The sequence below is a fragment of the Lepus europaeus genome, chromosome 12 (genome assembly GCF_033115175.1).
Source record: "Lepus europaeus isolate LE1 chromosome 12, mLepTim1.pri, whole genome shotgun sequence".
NCBI lineage: Eukaryota > Metazoa > Chordata > Mammalia > Lagomorpha > Leporidae > Lepus > Lepus europaeus.
This window is the reverse complement of record NC_084838.1, coordinates 58,965,371-58,978,342: the sequence shown is the minus strand read 5'-3', so window position 1 is coordinate 58,978,342 and position 12,972 is coordinate 58,965,371. Positions and strand designations below refer to the sequence as shown.

Below are 12,972 nucleotides of genomic sequence, written 5' to 3'. Positions count from 1 at the left end.
AATCTGAAGGTATTTAATTTGGGTTTTTTTAAGCTCCAAGGCTGGTACATCCGCTAGTTGGTTGCATCAAGAGAGATGCAGCCCATGAATTATGAACATGAATAGGATTGGGGAAGATTGACCTTCACACAGACAGATAAATAAGTGATAACGGCGAGACAAATAAGAACATGTAGATAAATAAGTGATAATCTCGAGAAAACTTTTCTACTCCCTAAACCTGAAAACTTGGGAGTTCTTTGTTTCTTTCATAAGAGGATTCACCGGAATTCCACCCAGACCCGTCGTCTAGCCTGGCCAGTGCTCTCTAGTGGAACCGAGAGTGTCATGCCCCACTGCCCAGGCTGCTTTGGTGGACCTTGGCAGAGCTGGTGGGGAGTGATGAACACATTTTTTTCTCTTGGTGGAAAAAAAGACTTGTAGGCTGGGGGCTGGGGTGGTGAGGGGTTGGGGGGAGGAGGCTGGGAGGGCTCCTTTCCCGGGAGGAAATTTTGCTTAAACCCTGAGAAGAAATCACAAGCAGGTCAGAAGCTCTTTGGGTCACACTCTGTTGCCAGTTCATTGGCAGTCCCTTCCCCATCTTTGTTCAGCTAATTAATCCCCCCAGACGCTGGCACTCGCCGCATGCAAATGATCACAGAGGGAACTTTGCTTTTTAGCTTTTTTTTTTTTAAACATGCACTTGAATTATCCTCTTCTGACATCAGCTCCCAGCCCCACTGAGGGGTTTCCAACAGCCTAATAGCAAACAGATTAGAGGCCAGGAGGCGCTTGTATTGCTGGAGTCCTCCCCGTGTGCAGCTGTGAGGCTGCGCCGTGACCACAGGCCAAGGCGAGCCTGGGCTGCGGCTCCAACTCTGATGTTCAAATGGAAACTCGGTGCGAAGGCCCCTGGGGGATCGGAGAACACTAACTCTGTTGCCCATCAGAAATGGATAATATTCCCCATTCTGTTCCTGCTGCTATCAGTTCCAAGTTGGAAAGTGGCCTCTTCCCCTAATTCAAGCTGGGGCCAGAGTGGAGCAAGCCTTCTCAGATATTATAAGCCAGTGTGAGCTCAAAAAGGAATCCACCGCTCAAGGCCAAATAGCTTCAAAGCTAATAATCCCCCCGAGTCGGCGTGAGAGTGCTACAGCTGTCAATGTCAACTTACACCACGCGTGGTGAGAGCCGCACTCCACAATGCCATCACGCAGGAGAGGGCAGAGGGCAGCCGCTGCTCCGGGAAGTGCCTGGGCCCTTCAGGTCTTTGAAACCTGCAAGGATTTATCTGGACTAACATGTCTCCGTGTAGTCATTGCCGTCTGAGGCTACTCTGATTAAGGATTTAGCGTATTCAAAGGGTTTCGGCGGGAGCAAGATGACACGTTTCCAGGCGTGCTATTGGATTCCATTATCTTCTCCTCTCTTCTGCAGATGGACCCCTGCCCCATCAGGGGCAGCCTCCTCCTCCTCCTCCTCCTCTCCCCACCTCGCCAGACACATGCCCTCCCTCCCTCCCTGTACTTGTGCCCCAGCCCCCTCCCCTTGCCTCCTGCCTGGGTTTGATCCTCAAACAGGCCTGGCCACACTCTTGCACTTGCTGTCAAGATCAGACCCCAACAGACTCGAGCAAATTCCTTTAGGAGTCCCTTGAGCCCCCGCATAACTTCTCTAGGCAGCCCAGAGGTGGAAGGAACGCAGATTCCTGCTAGAATGCACCCAGAGATATATATGGTCTCGGTCACAGTTCAAAAGAATAAACTTCATGGAATCCTAGGGGAGGGAAGAAAGGGAGAGAGCAAAGCTCAAGGCAGGAGTGAAGGTCAAAAAGTCATTCCTTCCGCCCCCATCCCAAGGAGGTTCTGCGTTGCAGTTGGTTGCAGTCTGTACAGGAAGCTGCTAAGGGCTCACCACACCATGGGAGGGTCCCTGCCAGGGCCGGTGGGCACTGCAAGGCAGCTTGAGCTAAAACAGAAGGCTCCTGCGGGGAAGAAAAGCTGCCCAGAGATGCTGGCAGCATAGACGCCCACAGGAGCTCCATAGCAACAGGCATGTTGAACAGCCCTCCCGGAGGACTCTGCAGAGGCTGGGGGTGGCGGGGAGGCTGGTCCAGTGTTGGAGGCCCTGCAACATGTGCCAAGGACACAGTGTCTGAATCAAACAGTACTCGCTGTGTACTCTTGACAAGAGCTCGCCTCTCTGAACCTCTGTCCTTGTCTGAAAAATGGGGATACCACTTCCAGGGCCAGCACAACACACAACGTAGAATCTTGCAAATAAGTCATGCGGATGACTTATTATGCAAATAAGTCCACAGGATGAGTTGTACAGAGCAAGACTGATCTGCTCCAAGAGACACAGAACTGGGAGGTAAGATTGGCCTCCGTGTCTTCAGAACAAACATGTTTCCCAATGGAGGGCAAGGAGAGGGAGCATGAACAACACCTCTCTGGTCCTGGGCCACAGAAAATCTAACCTTCCAGACCCCGCCAGGGCACCACATCTTGTGAAAAGCATGGTGACTCAGGCCTTGGTCACCAACGGCCTTGTCCAGCCTGTCACCTACTCCCTTGCAAGACCAGGGCCCATGTCTGGAGTTATCCAAGGTGCCTCTCTCTCTCTCTCTCTCTCTCTCCTTCTCTCTCTCTCCTTCTCTCTCTCTCTCTCAATCTGGTCCAATAACCTTGTTTCCCTTTTTGGGTTATGTGATACAGACTGTGTGTTCAGAGGTCTAAGTGAACATATATGTTTGTGGATATCCAGTGAATGTGCTTGTGTTTGATGGGCACCTACCAAGTCTATTCCCAACTACAAGCAAAACAGAGAGGACCTGAAGTCATTGCCTCTCATTGCAGCCTGCATGGCTTTGTAGCTAAATTAATGGGCAATTCACTGTCACAGCCTCACATTTTGGAGAGACACAACTCAGTCGACTTGTTTCTCACAGATGGTGATATGCTCATGACACAGTTCAATAAATATTAGCTGTTATGATTATCACTATCCTTGTCACTCAAGTAACAGCTTTCAGCTGCACTTTAAGGAGTTAAAAATACTAGAGCGAGAGAGAGCACAAAAGCATTTTAAAGGGAAGAAAGAGAACTTTGTGCAGATAAAAGTGGGTGCGGCTCTCTGTCATAGTTAATGTAAATACACATGGAGATGGGACATTGCATGTGTGGTCCACAGGCCTGTTTCTGGAATGCCAGTGGAGTTCTACTCAGGAATGACCATGAAAAGCACTGAATTAACCAATATGTATCTTAGGCCCAACCTTAGGATTTTTTTCCTTTGTTTCAAACTCTTGTTTTATATCAATCTCATTAAAGTATAATTCACACCTAATAAAAGGTGCACCTTTTAGGCACATGATTTTGATGAGTCTTTGCAAAAATGTTCACCCATGTGGCCACTAGGGCAACCAATGTATTGAATATTACTTGACCATCAGAAAGTTCCCCTCTAGCCCCTCCCAGACAACATCCACTCTCACATGCTACAGGCAACCAGCGTTCTGCTTTCCCTCACTGTAGGCTAGGTTTGCCTGCTCTTCAAAATATGGAATCTGGCTGGCGCCACGGCTCACTAGGCTAATCCTCCACCTGCAGTGTCGGCACACCGGGCTCTAGTCCCAGTCGGGGCGCCGGATTCTGTCCCGATTGTCCCTCTTCCAGTCCAGCTCTCTGCTATGACCCGGGAAGGCAGTGGAGGATGGCCCAAGTGCTTGGGCCCTGCACCCGCATGGGAGACCAGGAGGAAGCACCTGGCTCCTGGCTTCGGATGAGCACAGCGCCGGCTGTGGTGGCCATTTGGGGGGTGAACCAACGGAAGGAAGTCCTTTCTCTCTCTCTCTCTCTCTAACTCTACCTGTCAAAAACAAAATATGGAATCCAACAGTGGCTTCTTTTGCTCAGCATCACAATGTTAGGTTTCCTGATTCTCTGGGCCCTTCATTCTTTGCCACTTGCTGAGTGGTCGCAGATTGTGTGGACAGAGTGCATGCTGCTGTCCATTTACCTAAGGACCAATGTTTGAATTGTTTTCCATTTAGAGTGTCTTATAAATAAAACAACGTAAACACTCATGTCATGAGTTTTCATTTCCTTTGAGTAAATATGTAGAAGTGAGGTTGCTTTCCTTTTAAAAGAAACTGCCATGCAATTCGCTAAGGTGGTTGTACCACGTGTCACCCTCACCAGTGATGTGGCTCTGTACCCTGGCCAAGAGTGGAGTGTCCAGGGCGGGGCCGTGGAGGGTGGGCCCTAGCTGAGGAATATCTTATCACTGACATTCCTTGGAATTGTTGGTGCATGGTGATAATCAAAAGCAGATTGACTTTTCATGGTGTTATTATTGTTTTCGAATTCTCTCAGTCCCTGATTCAAACTTCTTGATCTGCCCCAGGCTGGCCAGACCACTGCTGGCCAGGGGTTGCTCTGGTCACTCTTTAAGCACTAGCCCCCTTAGTGTCTGCCTAGTGGTGTCTTATTATGGTTTGAATTTATCTTTCCCTGATGACTGATGAGGTTGAATTTATTGGCCCTCTCCAACCTCTTTGGTGAGGTCTTCGTTCAACTCTTTTGCCTATTTCTCTTTGGGGTGCTCGTCTCTTCCTTACTGAGTTCTTTATGCGTATTGGATCTAAGTTCTTTGTCAGGTATACCTATTGTTCTCCCTCCCCAGCTAGTGGCTCTCTAGACTTTCCTGTTCCGTCCTGTTAATCCTTATTTCTCTGACCTTAAAGGACACCAGATGGCCACCTCGACTCCAACAGTCCACTGACAATGTTCCCATCACTACTCCACGAGCTGCGGAAGTCATGGTTCCCCAGTGCTCCTAGCCAGAGCAAGCCTCCCGCTCTGTTCTTTCTCAGGGTGGTTCTCGCAGCTGCTGTGACTATCCTCTGTTTATGGTCATCCTGCTTTATCCTAAGACCTTCAGTGTGTGCCTACAATCGTGGATAGTACCAAATCTTACATAGACTGAGTTTTTTCTATACATATACACCTATGATAAAGTTAAACTCATAAATTAGGCACAGCAAATAAAATGATTGTAACAATATCACACAATAATGAATTGCTTATTGCTGGAATTTTTCACTTACTGTCTCGACTGTGGTTGACTGTGAGTACCTGAAACCACAGAGAGGGAAGCAGTGGATAAGGGGCCACTGTTGTAGGGGTCCCAGTTTGCATCAGGAAATTCTGTCGCTTGTCCCATAGGCTACCAGAAATACTTCAACCCTTCCCGTTCTTCCTGCTCCCTCCTCTTTCCACCTGAGACCCTCTAGTAGGCTTTCTAGTATTTTGCAGCTGAAATTCCCATCTTCAGCATCTTTCTCCATCCCAGCAGAAGGCTTAGAGTTGGGCTTTAACCCTAGAGTTTCTGGTCACAACTCCCACCCATGATAAGTTACTTACTGGCTTTTTCACATCCAGGCATGAACTCTGGCACATGGATTGGGCAATTTTAGAGACCGTAAGCCTCCTTCCCCATGTATCCTGCAGAGGGTGCATCTTCTCAAGGAACCTGAGAACTTCAGCACCTTTAACAGGAGGCTGTGAGAGGCAAGGTGCTGGTGTACAGAGATGCAATTCAGTAACGGGCTGGCATAAGAAAGATGGTGGGAGGTAGGAGAGCGGGACTTGTGAAAACTGGCCTATGAGCCACCAAAGGATGTGAATATCTAGCTTGTGGGTGGACTGTGGGGATTAAAAGAGATACTACATAAAAGGCACTTAGTATAGTGTCTGGCACCAAATAATTGCTCAATAACTGTTAGCTGTAAGATCAGGATCCCTTTTATCTGACACAATATGGACTGCTGTTGGTCAGTTAATGGAAAAAGTTGGTTGAAAAGAGAAATCAGAGAAAATTATGCTACACACCTTCAACATTTCATTTTAACTTAAAACATACAAATGTAGTACATCCACTCACCATCCTTTGATGTAGGTCCAACACCCATCCTTTGAGTGTGGGTCCTCGGGAGGGCGTGTCCTGCTGTCCTTCCTGAGTAAACCGTACCCAATAATCCATCACCTACCACTTTCAGCTCCCATTTCTTGAAAATGGTACAAATTTTCACACTTGCCAAGCAATCTGAGCAAATAAGTTCATTTTCTCTCAATCTTTAATGTCACCTTACCTACATCTAACTCATCAGCAGTGCTTTCTAGTAATTCATGGTCATTTGATCTTCAGGTATTTAACTCTGTCTGCATGGGCGTAACAATTGGCCTTCTTTCCAGTTTCATTATATTATCTGTTTGCCAAGCATTCATTAAATTACCTGTGGCACCAATATTCTGGGTTCTAGTCCTGGTTGGGGTGCTGGTTCTGTCCCAGTCACTCCTCTTCCAGTCCAGCTCTCTGCTGTGGCCCGGGAAGGCAGTGGAGGATGGCCCAAGTGCTTGGGCCCTGCACCAGCATGGGAGACCAGGAAGAAGTGCCTGGTTTCTGGCTTCAGATTGGCGCAGTGCTGGCTGTAGCAGCCATTTAGGGGGGTGAACCAACAGAAGGAAGACCTTTCTCTCTGTCTCTCTCTTTTACTGTCTAACTCTGCCTGTCAAAAAAAAAATTACCTAATTGCAATAAAGCTTTTACAATGATAGGCAAAGCAGACATAAAGTGGGTTTAGAAACAAGACTCACTGGCTCTCAAAAAGCATGCGTTTACCTAGTAGAAGCAGAAGTGAACACTGGAGAGGAATGGACTGGAGGGGGTGGGAGGAGGGGTCTACTGGAAGTGAGGGGCCCACAGGTAAGCTGCTAGCCTGGGTCATTCACTGTGCCGTGGGCTCAGTAATTATACACTGTGACAGGATTGAAGTGGGGGACTGTCTCTGCATCTGAGGCCTGCACCTATTTGCTATTGAACTTTGCATTGACATTTAGGATAGCTTTTCGCACCTCTGGGAAAACCAGTGGGATGAGCCTTCAGGAACTAAAAGATCTAGATTCTAGTCCTGGTCTGTCACTTAAATCTGATGACCTTGGCCATGACCCTCATCTCTAATTCCCAGAAGGAAAGTCTGATGTTCTGAGAGGTGAGCTATTCTGCTGATATCACCCGTGAGCACCTAATGAGATGGAGTGACCTGTCCACACCAGGGCCTCCCTCAGTCTGAGCAGTATCTTGTGTCATTTCACCCATTCCCATCACCCACACGGCAAAGGTCAGTCGGTCAGGCCATGTCACATATGGGGGTTTTCAAATTCCAGGCCCCAGTCACTCTGGAGGGAAAGGGCGAAGGCATGTCCCTGCTGTCAGCTCCTCTCAGCGTCTCGGGCTCGCCTTCCCTCTGCCCTTTCGCTGCTGCCACAGTGCTGTTTGTCAGGCAGAGGCCTCTAACCCCGGCTGGGGCACCTCCAGGGGCAGGGGCTGCCGTGCTAGATGGCCCTCTGTCAAGTCAACCGGCGAGGTCTCCACAAACACAGCCAGTGACAGCTGGGCCCGGGCTTCTTTGGGTGGGTGCTGGGGCAGGGGGCTATTTGGAATGTGAAGCAGGAACCAGTGTTAAAGACTTCTCTCCATCGGGCTTTTGGGTGACTCCAAGGAATAGCTGACAAGACCTGACACCCTGAGAGGCCCTTGGGTGATGGAGTGTGTCAGCAGCCCTCCTGTGGGTGCCCTCTGCCAGGGAGGGCTCCTGCTTGAGTCCTGGGACCCTATACCTTCACAGCCATTTGTTCCTGGAAACGCAAAACTCCCCGAAGGGCACACAGGGCATTGTCAGTCACTTTCCCTGTGGCTGGCCCAGGTGAGAGGCTGCCTGCAGAGCTAGTGCTTGCTGGGAGAGGAGAGGAACACTCAGGGATGTGGAAAGACAGGGAAGGAAGGGGTGGGCACCGTGTGCAGGAGCAAAGAGGGACACAGAAAGGAAGAGTCCAGGAGAGGCTACGGGGCTGCGACAAAGGCAAAGCTGAAAAGCAAGCCCCTTCTTCTGCGTGGGCCTCTTCTGAGCACCCCCATTTCCTAGTGAGAGCTCACAGACACACAAGTGGAGGCCCAAGCTGCTGTTTCCTGTACCTCTGTGTGTGTGTGAGAGTGTGCGTTCCCACAACAACCACAAACTGATTCCATAGCATCCTAAGTGACTCCTGGAGGATGAACACGTGGACAATCTGACCATTTCCCCCCATCTAAACTGACCCTGGTTTTCCTCTCTCCGCCTGTGTTTCTTTGGCAGGAACTTGCCGCAGAATGAAGCAGTGACAGGGCGCTCTGGGAAGGACTGCCGGGAGGGCGGCCAAGCCGCGGACGCTGCTGCGGGATGCTGCTCTGCCCGGGGGCCACCACCATCTGCGGTTACCTCTGCAGGAGCTGCAGAGGTCCTGGCGGGAACTGACCAGCAGGTCTGCGGCTCTCACACGCCTGCTTTTATGCCTGGCTCCCAGTGGCTCCACAGGGAGATTTTTGTGAAGTTCTGTCCGTTGTTGTAAAAGTTCAGTCCTGCCGTGCACACCACAAGGTCCACGCAGGGCAATCAGAGGAGGCCCGGGAAGCACAGGTTTGGAATCTAACCCTGGGCTCCTGGGTTTTGTAGGAGAAGCAGTGCCCGTGCACACGTGGAGGCAGAGGGGTCAGTCGTACGCGTTCACTCTACCCGCCGAGGCCGGGAGACCTCCAGCCCTCTGACACCAGCATGGCTCCAAGTGCTCGTCCCTGGAGTGTTCCCAATCGGAGAGGGGAGGGCAGAGGTGGGTGGGGAAGGCATTTAGCAGAGGTCTGAGTTCACTGGGCTTCTGGGTGCTCCCCAGAGCCCTTAGAGGTGTAAGGGTAACCCAAGGGGATCCTCAGAGCAGCCCGGGGCTGTCCATCAGCACTGGAAAGGCAGGCTGTGCTAACAGGAAGTGAGGGCTGAGCCCATTTACAGGGGACATCTGGGAAGGCGGGACTTCCGGAAGTTCGTGTTCCTACAGTGCTTTTCCGGGGAGCGCACAGGAGCAGAGGTGAGGAACACGGACTGCAATGCAGTGGGCCTTGTGATTTGGGGATGGCGAGATAGTCACTGGTCCCATGGGTCACTATGTTATTCTTGCAAGATTGTTATTCAGTCTGGGAAGCAGAAAACAGGGAAGTGTTTGGTAGGGACAGGAAGTACTGTCTGGCCTGCGTAGCCTTAGCAGAGGGGCGGAGGCAGGGGAGGAGGCCACACACAGGTGTCACTGCTGATCTGATAATGTGGAAACAGGGCCAGGCTTGTGCTGAATTTTGGGGGTTGGACACCTAGTCTGATGAAATGTTTTGCAGTTTCATCAACTGGGTAGCGCAAAATTAGATGGCGTCAGCCTCTCTTTGACAGCTTAAGTCGGTGATAGTGGTGTGCATTACCTTGTGATCCATCAGGGCCCCTCTTGGGCAGACGCAGTGTCACTGCTCACTCTCAGGGGGAGGGCCCTGCTCTAAGGCCCCTGTTCGTTTGATAGAGGTCCTGCTGATGTAGCCACCTTAATCAAACCTCCCTGTAAGATAGGAGCCAGGTCATACTTGGGCACCCTCGACTGTTTTCACCTGCTCCATTCCCAGCTAGGCTGATGGCAATCAGTTGGTTTCTCAAGCAGCACTCCACTGGGGCCCACCTCTATAGTTCCTGCCCACTGATAAGCTGGCCAGGTTAGCCTAACACAGTAGGAATATGGACCACAGCATACTGGAGTCTCCTGCTCACTCAAATATCTTGTTCACTACTGCAGGGTCTTAGTCCACCCGTACAGGATGGACTGGGTCTGAGGAAAGGTAAGTGCGCCGCTTGCCCGTTCCCCAGCCTCCCGATTCCGGAGACAATCAGACGCAGCGGGGAGTCAAGTCTAGCAAGGACTCATTTACTTCGTGCGTAACAGAACCTTTTATAGCACAAAACTGTAGAGTCATTGGGGCAGGGCTAAGGACGAACCAATCACTTAAAAAATCACCTTATGGGGGGATTTCTATAGGACTAGCCATATGTCTATACACTTGTTACTAGTTTTGTTACCTCCCCTGATGTTGCGCAGCCAATTAGTTTTAGTGGTAAACAACTTTGGATTCTGCCCACCTTACTTCCTTTGGGCACCATCATGTAACTAATTTCCCCACAACTACACTTTGCTCCTGGGGGAAGATCCCAACATAGGGTCTGGCATGGACACACGGGGTCTATGTGTGCATTTTGTTACAGAGAACCTGCTATAAGGCGCAATCTATGGCCACAGGATCATTTAGCCCAGTGTGACAGATGTACTGGTATCTGTTATCTACCAAAACAGCAGGAGGTAGGTATCTATGATATACGTGCAAAATTAGAATATAATAGCGCTAAAAGGGACATGAGTGGGAAGGAAGGGGGCAGGCAATTGGCACAGCGGTTAAGACAACGTTTAACGCACCCATATCCCATATTGGAGTAACTGGGTTTGAGGCCAATTTCTGCTTTCTTCCGCACCCTGGGAGGCAGCAGGTGAGCGGGTGATGGTTCAAATACTTGGATTCCCATCACCCCCGATGGGATTCCCATCACCCCCCCACACACAAGAGAGACCCAGATCAACTTCCTAGCTTCCAGCTTCAGCCCAGCCCTTACTGTTGTAGGCATTTGGGGAATCAACCAGCAGATTGAAGTGTTCTCCCCCCCCCCCCACCCCATCCTTTTCTCTCTGTGGCTCTGCATTCCAAATAAATAAAATGTAAAGGAAGGAATGGATTCGGTGAGGTCAATTACTTATCCAGGTTCCCTGTGCCCCAGCTGGAGGATTCTCTGCTCCATCCCTACCCACAGCTCTCCATGAACCACAGCACCGACAGGAAAGGCCGTGGAGAGTTGTGGGGGGAAGCCTTTGAAGGCAGGCGGCTCTGGGTTTGGGCTCCCTCCCTGATTTCTCAGCCCAGTGCAGGCATCTGGTTTAAATGGGCACAAGCTCCAGTGAGAGCATACACCGAGTGCCACAGTTCTCTGAGCCTCAGTTTCCGCATCTGTTCGATGGGAGCAGGTCCCTGCAGGGAGGAGCCCGTGAGACAAGACACAGGCATCACCAGTGTGACAGCATGCAAGAGAGCCTGGTGCCACCTCCCAGGCTGTCAGCTACAGAAAAGGCCGGGTCTGGCAGAAAAGGAGGTTAGAAGCAGAGCGGAGAGAGAGGAGGCGTCAGCACCTGAGGCCATGAAGAACGACCTTGCAGAGGGGCTTGCCGGGGCCGTGCTGGGCCAGGTGAATGGCTGGCGTTTAGCTGAGCCAGGCATTCTGGGCCTGGCTGCCCGGGGCCCCGGGCCTGGGAAGAGTGCCGTGCGCGGGGCTGCCAGCTCTGCCTAATTACCGAGCCATTTCGCAGCCCTGCAGCCACCCAGGGTGCACTTGAGCCATCAATTAGCTCCAGCTCACAGCCCTCCTGTGAGGCTCTCCGGTATCAGGACTCCCATTTTTCAGCCAAGGAAACTAAGGTGTAAACAGGTTAAGCAACCAGCCCAAGGTCACGCCTTGAGTCAAGCGGTCACCAGGCGCCGGGGCCGTGTCCTTGCCGACTCCCCGGCCTGTCCTTAGCCCACTGGCCCATGCCGCTGCCCATAAAATCCACCGTTGAGCTCTCATCAGAAAGCCAGCAAGCGCACCCGGGACTCTGGGAGCTGTACTGAAGGGCCATTCCACTGATTTCCGAGGCACTGTAGGGTTTTTAAAGAAATGTTTAACCCCTGCTTTGAGAGGGCGCTGGGGGGGCAGCGTGACCTTAGTGTGCAGTTCCTGCGCCAGCTGCTGGTGTGGGGGGCAGCCTCTTCACACTGCTCATCCAGGCCTGGCTTTGCTTTTGTTCTGCTTGCTCCAGGCTAGGGTGGCAATGCCTGTGTTCCCACAGTGTGTGTGTTGACCCTGAATCCCCAGGGTGTTAGGAGCCTGGGGGCACAGGGTGGGTGTAAGGCTGTGGACAGGTGATCTGGTCTCAGGGCTGGGATTAGTATGTGGGGTGAAAGGGCCCCCACAGAGCACTCTCAACCCCACCAGCATGGGTGGCCCCTGGGGAATGCTGCTGTCAGCCCACCAGAACGCAGGCCCCAGCAGGCACCAAGTCTGCCTTGAGCTTTGGATGGCTCCGCTGTTCCCCAGGACCGTGAGACAAAAACACTGTGGGTTCCAGACACCCAGGCCACAGTGTTCTGCTGTAGAGGTGTCATGGAGGAAGGCGCTCCAGGAGACACCCACGCTGGACCAGAGAGAGCAGCAGCAGCCAGGAGACACCCAGAGGGTGCACAAGGCACATGCCTTGCCCCCCATTCTACTTTTATCTACTTTATTGACCGAGTTTTGCATAAGATATTATTTGAATAAAAAATTCTGCAGCTAGGGGGCCGGTGTTGTATAGAGGATAAAGCCACCACCTGCAATGCCAGCATCCCAGGCCAGGAACTTCCCACTGCTTCCCAACATGGCTGGGGGGCTGGGGGAGCAGGGATGAAAGTTCGTTAAATCAGAAAAGGCTTCCCCAGGTGTGTGAGGGAGCTGGAGGACAGGGCAGTGATGGGCAGTGGGGGCTTGCAGTGCCTGCTGACCCTACTGGCCATGCAGGGCCTCTCCTGCTGGTCCTTGCCCCAACTGTAACCCCCCTGACTTGTCCACATTCAGACTTCAAAGAGAGAGGAGAGAGTGTGCACTGGACTAGCCGAGGTCTGTTCTTCTATGCCCTTTAGATCACTTGCCTAATATTCACAGTCCCTCCCTCTCCTCCAGCACCCTTCCCCAAAACCAATTGCTCACCTTCCAGAAATGTGTCCTAAACATTTCTGGAATTCCCATCTGAACAGCCCCACGCCAGGCCTCTCCTTTGAACCCAATCAGGCCATGCTGACACTGTCCTCAATGAGCTTCTGTTTGCACCCTCTCCCCCTCAGAGCCTCCATTCCAACCTTTGCCTTTATTGCCATGAGATGAAACCCACGCCACCCAATATGGTCTCTGGGGTCCCAGCATCTGGTCTTGCCTCTGGCTGCCTTGCCTCCCTGCTCTAGTGGTGCTGGTCT

General features: G+C 51.6%; 1 long non-coding RNA gene across 5 annotated transcripts in view; it reads right to left on the bottom strand.

Moving 5' to 3' along the window:
- The window catches only part of LOC133771843 (uncharacterized), a 132,722-nt gene that overhangs the window by 35,549 nt on the left and 84,201 nt on the right, over positions 1-12,972 (bottom strand). The window lies entirely within an intron of this gene.